This window comes from Sinohyriopsis cumingii, chromosome 8, assembly GCF_028554795.1.
Source record: "Sinohyriopsis cumingii isolate HCF-2022 chromosome 8, ASM2855479v2, whole genome shotgun sequence".
NCBI classification, from domain to species: domain Eukaryota; kingdom Metazoa; phylum Mollusca; class Bivalvia; order Unionida; family Unionidae; genus Sinohyriopsis; species Sinohyriopsis cumingii.
The window spans coordinates 75,587,268-75,598,042 of NC_142968.1; the positions used below are offsets into that span (position 1 = coordinate 75,587,268).

Here is a 10,775-nt window from a genome sequence, read left to right on the forward strand (position 1 = left end):
ACTGAATAGCTCAGAAGAGAAGAGAATCGTGAAAATAAAAATTATGTATGATTATAATTTATCTTTTCGTACAGTTAATTATAAAAATAAAAGACTATAGCATTAACTGGGTTATAATCAGAACGAGTACGTAAAAGAAAGTAAAAGAAATTATCTCAATGGCTATAGATGGAAAGAAAATGAATAATTTTATAGCAAAATAAATAAAATGAAAAAGAGTCGTGTCCGACTATATTGGACGGGCTACCCAACGATGCCTATTCACAGGCGCGATCCCACTACTGCTCGACACGGGGACTTTTGCCTGCTGTGTTTCCACCCTGGGCCAGTACGTCCCTCCTTAGACAACCTGGACCCCCTAGGCTCCCCCGAGGGACCCATATTGATGCCGAGCTTAGCGCGGACACCCGATCGACATAGAACACCGAGGAGCAGAGCCCCCGCCCTCAAACCGTCCACCGACCCCGGCCTCCAAATAGCTGGATTACAGGAGCACGCCACAACTCCCAGCCGAAAACAATTTGCAACCTTAACATATATAACTCTAAAATGTAGTGGAATCTGGATGATACACCTTTATGAAACTGATACAAAATTCAAGCTTTAGAAGAAACTCTCAAAATTTACAACAAATATCGAAATGTCCTGGAAAATTATACTGTCTTATTTGACAAGGCGGAAGTACGCGTCACTCGTTGACGAAGGGAGCGCACTCATAATGTTCCATTAAGGGAGGCAACTTGTCGTCAAACAAAAACCACTATCTGTTCTCAGATTTGCTACTCTTGTCACAGGTCGTACCCAATCACCTTCATTTATGAATAATAAGATGTGGCCAAATACTAGAAGTATTACACGAGTTACCGATTGAATTTGTTGACATTATTATGCTGACAGGACAAATTTACACACATAGGATGTTATATCATTGCAATCTGTCAGTGAGGCAGCGCATCGACCAATTTGTCCAAATTTACACCTATTGAACGGTTCTAAACAATCATTAATTTTCAATATTAAAATCTCCGAATTCTCCCTCTCTCTCTCTCTCTCTCTCTCTCCCTCTCTCTCTCTCTCTCACTTTGACAGTGCTACGATATATATTTCGGATATTTAATTATTACAAAATTCTACAGAAATGAAAGGGAAAATATTAATTTTGATTTTGCATATAAAATTACGGGTTTCATATATCACTTTTCAATGTGTATGCAATATTCTTTAATAGCATTTGACATGTATGTACCTTCTTGTCCTTCAAAACTGCATAAATACTAATTATTATTTACACAGGATAAACACTGTTATGTATTCACAGATTTCAACTTTTATTTCCTCATTTTAATACTTGGAAACTTAAACTAGAGCTTAAACTAAGCTGAAAAAGAGAGATATTTTCACTGGTATTATCTTTGCCATTTTGATCAAATCTAGAAGAAAAAGTAGAAAGCCAAAATCCTAGTATTTGCCTATTCGATAGGTTCAATTTGCCTGCAACAGTTTACTGTTGGAAAGGAATTTATAAGTTATGCTTTTCCTATTTTCATTTGAAACTCAACAGTATCAAATCAATTCACTTTATTTCAAAAATATAGACCCCCGGCCCGTAATACAAAATTATGTTTTATATACACAACTGGAACGCCGCATTTTCTTTAATGCATGTGGAAATATAAATTCTTGATTTATTTCTACACTTATTACTACACTTAGGTCGGAATAGTAATATATTTACATCATTTATTCGGATGGACATAAAGAGCCCTCTGTCCTAGCAAATGATCTCTACCGGTAATGTGATAAATTATACAGCGGCATTACATCATTCTTAACCAAAAGCCACACAAATTTTGTAACGCTTGGTTATACATAATATACATTTTTTAGAGATCGTCTTCTAATAATATCATATTCTGGGCAAACGCAAACAAATTGAAATTCATCACTTATTAAATAAATATTTCTTCTAATGCACAGTTCACAAAATCTCAATGCACTATCAATTTGTATTCCCTTCTTCCTGTTTCAATTATTCGTTTATGCCTGGAACATCTTAGTTGCAATAAACGTTTTCTTAAATTGAAAAGTATATTACATGAGAGGTATTTCTCACATTGTAGTAGGGATTTATACTGAGCACAGTAATAACATTCTGAGGAATTAGTAATACGTTCCGACCAACATTGAAATGCAGTCTCTCTAATCATTTGTGTGAACTCCAAAACAACTTCTTTTCCATAACCAACATCGTATGTCATCCGCACATATCCAGGGCCATATTGATAGAGCAAATCTTTAATCTTCTTAGCCATTGTGACTCTATGCAACATCGTCTAACGTTTAGAACATGACATAACATTGATATGGATATATCATCCGATAATCGCACGTGTGTATGTGTGTGTATGTTTGTGTGTGTGTGTGTGTGTGTGTGTGTGTTTGTGTGGGGGGAGTGTGGGTGTGTGTGGGGGGGGGTGTGAGTGGGTGTATTTGTGTGCTCTACAATTCAAATTTGCTCTGACTGACAACTTGAATATTTGTTTCCCATATTCTACAGCATCAATAATGATAATAGCATTCTTACTTGTAACATACGGCGAATACATTTCTTTGTTATGTATTTGCTTCTGCATTCGTTCTCCTATTTGGTGTTCAAATATATGAAATCCAAAGTACATTTGATAGATGAATATAAAAAGGGTACATAAAGATTTACATTTTAAAAAGAAATATAATTTGGTGTGCTTCTCCGCAACTTCATAACGAGAAAGTCAGAAGTCGTACAGAGCCAGCCATGTGTCGAACCCAAAAAGATCGTAGTCACCTGAAGTTGTACACATGCTCACAAAAGTCGTACAGTGCCCCTTAATGTCTCAAAGAGCTACCCATACATTTTACCTTCGATGTCTTCCAAAGCATATAGAAGCCGCCCGTGGCTGATATTAAGAATCTCAGCATGGACGGGTCTGGTTACTTGTTGGAGATTACAGGTTTGATCGTTGCCTATTACCAAGCAGAAATATTGGTTGGTTTACAACGGCATTTTAACCACATTATCGGTTATGCCATACCGAGGAAATGGCAGCAAAGGAAAACAATGGCAAAGCAAGGCAACCAACCATGGACCTCCTTGAAATGAAGACTGTCAATCGAAAAATTTATGGTTATAGTCGGTTTATCCTTTCATTTTTCCTTACTGTATCTTTTTGTATTTTCACTGTATGTATCACTCGTATTCCTATCAGCATCGCCAGCGAGCCCATACCCCTGCCATTTTGTGATACACGTTCGAATGCAAAACTTCAAAACCAAGAGATAAGTTAATTTTCAAATACGTCAAAATCGGTACAAATTATGCTCTAAATCTGCTCCATTGTTCTGTTGTTATTTAAATAGTTTCTTCTGCGCATCATAAGTTTCATATGTGAAAATTACAGAAATTATGTTCGGATACTAGGAACACAGAAAATTTCGCAACGGTAATTTGCCAGGTGTTTAGCGTGCTATTAGACACTCGTGCACATTGACACTTTATGCTAATTTATGATAGATTTGCTATTAAAACTGACAATTTCCGTGGCTTTTCTTTATATTTTTCATTTGGCGTCTCCTTGGCACCATAACATCTGTCCAATGCTTTAAACACAACGAACAAGGTCAATGTCGTCTTTTCATCAAGTTTATCTCGATACTTACATATCAGACAAAGCTTCAAGTCCCAATTTAAAAGTCCTAAAATGTCAACTCTACTATGGATCTAAAATAACAAAATATTTATTTAATCATTTATTGGCTTTTGAATGAGTATAATAAATACAATACAACACATCTTGAATAGAGAAGAAATCTTATCAAACTATGCTACAGTGGACCCTAAAATGCAGAATACATGCTGTATAGTATCGTTCACGCGTGGACATGTATAAATTTGTCAATACTGCCATGTCAAATGTGATATGTTCCGGTGGGACATGCATAATGTTTACGCCGTAATTACATCATCGTAATGGGATCACTTTGTAGGACTATTTCATTTTATTTACGATGTTCTTGTGTTCGATTTTCACGTACAATATTCAACAATGGATGAAAAACATGCACAAATACAGGTGGGCAGAAAGACTGGTCGGATGTTGGGAGGTCATCAGACAAAGAAGCTGATAGTCTGACCAACTGGCCTGTATGTGGATGGATATTTCTATAAACAGACCAACTGGCCTATAGGTGGGTGGATACTTGTATAGCTAGACAGGCAGACCTACTGGCCATTAGGTGGGTGAATATATGAATAGACAGATAGGCAGACCAGCTGAGAAATTTTAAATTCAAGAACTTTTAATATCATGGTGTTTGCATAGCTTCACTATGGGAACGGAATTAGTACCGTAAGGCCTGCATGAGGCCCCAATATCAAACAAGTGGATCTTAACTATGTTAATCGATAAAGGGAAACAACGTGCCAGAACATAAAAAAAATAACTCTACCAGTAAAATTACACTAATTGTAAGAGTTGTTTCCCATGTCACATTTTCCGTATCAGTTTCGAACTTGTATTCACATTCGGTAGAATTTAAAATCTATATTAGACTTTTATTAATGAAGAAAAACTAATATTATAGTATCACCTTTCTACACACGATCAACCTTCAGACATAAGATGATTCAAAATATTAAAGATTAGCCATTAAAAGAATCATGACAAAGAAACAGAGACAGAGACAGAGAGGGGGAAAGGAATCAGTACAGTAGAGTAGGTAGGACGAATGAGGGTGTGCCTGTTCCAAACATTAATTTGTGGCAGGAGTTCGTGCGCGATGACATATATCGTTACTCACGATGGTCACACTCAAAATTCAAAATTAGAAATGACAATTTTGGTCGGTTTTGTTTACTATATATTTATTAGGCGACTCCTGGGTACCATATCGTTTGCCAAATGCATACCAAATGCAACGGCGATTTAGATCCTTAAAATTATACTCTGGAAACTTTCAAAATGCAGGTGCTACAGGGATTCCATTCCAAAACTTCCCTTGCCTACATGTTCATCCCACTCCCCTCCCCCACGCCCGCACGGTCTTCCTGGATGCGCACCTGCTTGTGACCAATAATGCATGCCAAAGTAACTCGAATCAAACACACAACTTAAGCATAGTCACTGACGCATACAATACAGGCCACACTTGCCTACAATCACAATGGAGTAATGCTGCTCTGTGCATGAGTGTCTGTCTGTCTGTCTGTCTGTCTGTCTGTGTATATGTTCCCGCTTTCCAACAAAGTTTGATTTCCTAAACGAAAGTGTCTATCTGTGACGGATCACAAGTAAATCACAATTTCTATACGGTCTTAGTCAAATGACCATATAGAAATCAATAAGAAACTTAGAGTATGCAACGTATCCATAGATTTGCAATATAAAACAATGGATGTTTTGCTCACAGACGAAGACTCGTAGGCGGGCCCAATCAGGGTGGGAGGGCAAAGAAGACGATATGGCCCGGGTCTCAACCCCTAAGGATCCTCGCTTTTTATATATAATAGTATAATATTAAATATACTTCAATGTGTACTTAGTTGTCTTTTAATTCTGTATATAGTAAATTATATGGGCTTATTTGTACATTCGAATCATTTACAAACTGCAATATTAACAGGGCCTTGGGACCTCACAATTTTAACGTGTCCCGAGCCTCTCACAACCTCTGAAGGGGCTGCTGATAGGTGCTGATTTCACACTTCGTAAACGTAACGTTACGAAAACATACATTCTTTATAAATCTGTGACTTTGTGAATAGGCTTTCTTTGCACTTGGCATGCATCCATACACAAAAGATATACAAGATGCAGCGAGAAGTACTAGAGAAACTGAACAAAACAAATATCTTAACCAATAGGTGATGGTGGTACAAAAGAACTTACTAGAGTATCATTCTGTTATACAAATCTCACGGAAATAAGATCATCTGTGTTGTTTTCAATTAACTCCATCAATTTTTCTGGTATATATCATTACAATACTAAGTGAATTATTTTTCTCCTATTTAATAAACACTGTACATGGGTAGTAATGGGTCAAGGAACCATCCCACAAACTACCTACGGCAACAGAAAATTTGATACAGTGACATATTCAAATAAATTGAACTATGTTTGGATTACTAATATCAATTTCATGTCCTTTTTAACAAAATAACAACAGCAAAAAAAAACATCCTAGAAAGGCAAATTTCCATTGGAGAGAAATGATGAGAGAGAGAAAGGGGGGCGGGGTTGTCGTGTAATACATTCAATATATATATATACTTGTCCAAATAAAGGGAATAACTTTTAAAATAGGTTTTCTATTATTTTTGTCAAGTGCATTACTCCCTCAAAGATATCCGCCAAAACTGAATATATTCCCTCATATAGCTGACATAATAATACATTATGTTCTGCACAGTAAAGCTTGCAGTGTTTCATAACAAAAATAATTCATCAATAATACCTTCATGAATGTCCCAGCTGTTACTGAATTTCACCAAATCAGTTTCTGTAGAATGTATGCATAATGCGCCCTCAGATCTGGTTCCATGCAGTTTGTCAGGAGTGATCAATAGAACAAACAACATAGATATTGATCTGCCAGCGCATTATATGATGGAACATCAGGATCTGTTACTTGCACTTAGACTCATCTTATAAGAAAGAACATACGTACGTATTTCAGAAATGGCAATCGCCAGTATCATTTCATTATCTTCATAATGATTTTCATAACTAGAGTCTCTATTTCCTTGACCTGCGAGGGTACAAATTATACATAGAATCAAATTTTAAAAAGAATAAGAAAAATATTAAAAACATTAAAACTTTTAAGAACATATGCAGACTGTAATTTTGATATTCATCATGAAATATTGTACTCTGAAAGATTCACAAATGTTTTCCTGTTAAAATTTATTAATTAATTACATCATATATTTCATTTGGAAATTAATTTCATAATACCAACTATTCAATGGAATAATGATCAATAATACTAATGATAATGACAATTATTATTATTATTATTATTGGTAGAACACATACCGACTCTTTAAGATGTGATTAGCGGTTACAAGGTTTTAGAGAAAAACCGAATAGTTTAGAAGAGAAAAGAATCGTGAAAATAAAAATTATGTATGATTATAATGTATCTTTACGTACAGTTAATTCTAAAAATAAAAGACAATATCATTAACTGGGTTATAATCAGAACGAGTATGTAAAAGAAAGTAAAAGAAATTACCTCAATGGCTATAGATGGAAAGAAAATGAATAATTTTATAGCAAAATAAATAAAATGAAAAAGAATCGTGTCCGACTATATTGGACGGGCTACCCAACGATGCCTATTCACAGGCGCGATCCCACTACTGCTCGACACGGGGACTTTTGCCTGCTGTGTTTCCACCCTGGGCCAGTACGTCCCTCCTTAGACAACCTGGACCCCCTAGGCTCCCCCGAGGGACCCATATTGATGCCGAGCTTAGCGCGGACACCCGATCGACATAGAGCACCGAGGAGCAGAGCCCCCGCCCTCAAACCGTCCAACGACCCCGGCCTCCAAGTAGCTGGATTACAGGAGCACGCCACAACTCCCAGCCGAAAACAATTTGCAACCTTAGCATATATAACTCTAAAATGTAGTGGAATCTGGATGATACACTTTTATGAAACTGATACAAAATTCAAGCTTTAGAAGAAACTCTCAAAATGTACAACAAATATCGAAATGTCCTGGAAAATTATACTGTCTTATTTGACAAGGCGGAAGTACGCGTCACTCGTTGACGAAGGGAGCGCACTCATAATGTTCCATTAAGGGAGGCAACTTGTCGTCAAACAAAAACCACTATCTGTTCTCAGATTTGCTACTCTTGTCACAGGTCGTACCCAATCACCTTCATTTATGAATAATAAGATGTGGCCAAATACTAGAAGTATTACACGAGTTACCGATTGAATTTGTTGACATTATTATGCTGACAGGACAAATTTACACACATAGGATGTTATATCATTGCAATCTGTCAGTGAGGCAGCGCATCGACCAATTTGTCCAAATTTACACCTATTGAACGGTTCTAAACAATCATTAATTTTCAATATTAAAATCTCCGAATTCTCCCTCTCTCTCTCTCTCTCTCTCTCTCCCTCTCTCTCTCTCTCTCACTTTGACAGTGCTACGATATATATTTCGGATATTTAATTATTACAAAATTCTACAGAAATGAAAGGGAAAATATTAATTTTGATTTTGCATATAAAATTACGGGTTTCATATATCACTTTTCAATGTGTATGCAATATTCTTTAATAGCATTTGACATGTATGTACCTTCTTGTCCTTCAAAACTGCATAAATACTAATTATTATTTACACAGGATAAACACTGTTATGTATTCACAGATTTCAACTTTTATTTCCTCATTTTAATACTTGGAAACTTAAACTAGAGCTTAAACTAAGCTGAAAAAGAGAGATATTTTCACTGGTATTATCTTTGCCATTTTGATCAAATCTAGAAGAAAAAGTAGAAAGCCAAAATCCTAGTATTTGCCTATTCGATAGGTTCAATTTGCCTGCAACAGTTTACTGTTGGAAAGGAATTTATAAGTTATGCTTTTCCTATTTTCATTTGAAACTCAACAGTATCAAATCAATTCACTTTATTTCAAAAATATAGACCCCCGGCCCGTAATACAAAATTATGTTTTATATACACAACTGGAACGCCGCATTTTCTTTAATGCATGTGGAAATATAAATTCTTGATTTATTTCTACACTTATTACTACACTTAGGTCGGAATAGTAATATATTTACATCATTTATTCGGATGGACATAAAGAGCCCTCTGTCCTAGCAAATGATCTCTACCGGTAATGTGATAAATTATACAGCGGCATTACATCATTCTTAACCAAAAGCCACACAAATTTTGTAACGCTTGGTTATACATAATATACATTTTTTAGAGATCGTCTTCTAATAATATCATATTCTGGGCAAACGCAAACAAATTGAAATTCATCACTTATTAAATAAATATTTCTTCTAATGCACAGTTCACAAAATCTCAATGCACTATCAATTTGTATTCCCTTCTTCCTGTTTCAATTATTCGTTTATGCCTGGAACATCTTAGTTGCAATAAACGTTTTCTTAAATTGAAAAGTATATTACATGAGAGGTATTTCTCACATTGTAGTAGGGATTTATACTGAGCACAGTAATAACATTCTGAGGAATTAGTAATACGTTCCGACCAACATTGAAATGCAGTCTCTCTAATCATTTGTGTGAACTCCAAAACAACTTCTTTTCCATAACCAACATCGTATGTCATCCGCACATATCCAGGGCCATATTGATAGAGCAAATCTTTAATCTTCTTAGCCATTGTGACTCTATGCAACATCGTCTAACGTTTAGAACATGACATAACATTGATATGGATATATCATCCGATAATCGCACGTGTGTATGTGTGTGTATGTTTGTGTGTGTGTGTGTGTGTGTGTGTGTGTTTGTGTGGGGGGAGTGTGGGTGTGTGTGGGGGGGGGTGTGAGTGGGTGTATTTGTGTGCTCTACAATTCAAATTTGCTCTGACTGACAACTTGAATATTTGTTTCCCATATTCTACAGCATCAATAATGATAATAGCATTCTTACTTGTAACATACGGCGAATACATTTCTTTGTTATGTATTTGCTTCTGCATTCGTTCTCCTATTTGGTGTTCAAATATATGAAATCCAAAGTACATTTGATAGATGAATATAAAAAGGGTACATAAAGATTTACATTTTAAAAAGAAATATAATTTGGTGTGCTTCTCCGCAACTTCATAACGAGAAAGTCAGAAGTCGTACAGAGCCAGCCATGTGTCGAACCCAAAAAGATCGTAGTCACCTGAAGTTGTACACATGCTCACAAAAGTCGTACAGTGCCCCTTAATGTCTCAAAGAGCTACCCATACATTTTACCTTCGATGTCTTCCAAAGCATATAGAAGCCGCCCGTGGCTGATATTAAGAATCTCAGCATGGACGGGTCTGGTTACTTGTTGGAGATTACAGGTTTGATCGTTGCCTATTACCAAGCAGAAATATTGGTTGGTTTACAACGGCATTTTAACCACATTATCGGTTATGCCATACCGAGGAAATGGCAGCAAAGGAAAACAATGGCAAAGCAAGGCAACCAACCATGGACCTCCTTGAAATGAAGACTGTCAATCGAAAAATTTATGGTTATAGTCGGTTTATCCTTTCATTTTTCCTTACTGTATCTTTTTGTATTTTCACTGTATGTATCACTCGTATTCCTATCAGCATCGCCAGCGAGCCCATACCCCTGCCATTTTGTGATACACGTTCGAATGCAAAACTTCAAAACCAAGAGATAAGTTAATTTTCAAATACGTCAAAATCGGTACAAATTATGCTCTAAATCTGCTCCATTGTTCTGTTGTTATTTAAATAGTTTCTTCTGCGCATCATAAGTTTCATATGTGAAAATTACAGAAATTATGTTCGGATACTAGGAACACAGAAAATTTCGCAACGGTAATTTGCCAGGTGTTTAGCGTGCTATTAGACACTCGTGCACATTGACACTTTATGCTAATTTATGATAGATTTGCTATTAAAACTGACAATTTCCGTGGCTTTTCTTTATATTTTTCATTTGGCGTCTCCTTGGCACCATAACATCTGTCCAATGCTTTAAACACAACGAACA

General features: G+C 36.1%; 2 non-coding genes across 2 annotated transcripts; both read right to left on the minus strand.

The window, feature by feature from the left end:
* Positions 1 to 213: 213 nt before the first annotated feature.
* On the minus strand, positions 214 to 511 carry LOC149793852 (signal recognition particle RNA). The gene has a single exon (XR_016423085.1).
* Positions 512 to 7,334: 6,823 nt separating this feature from the next.
* Positions 7,335 to 7,632, minus strand: LOC149793853 (signal recognition particle RNA). The gene has a single exon (XR_016423119.1).
* Between the last annotated feature and the right edge of the window lie 3,143 nt (positions 7,633 to 10,775).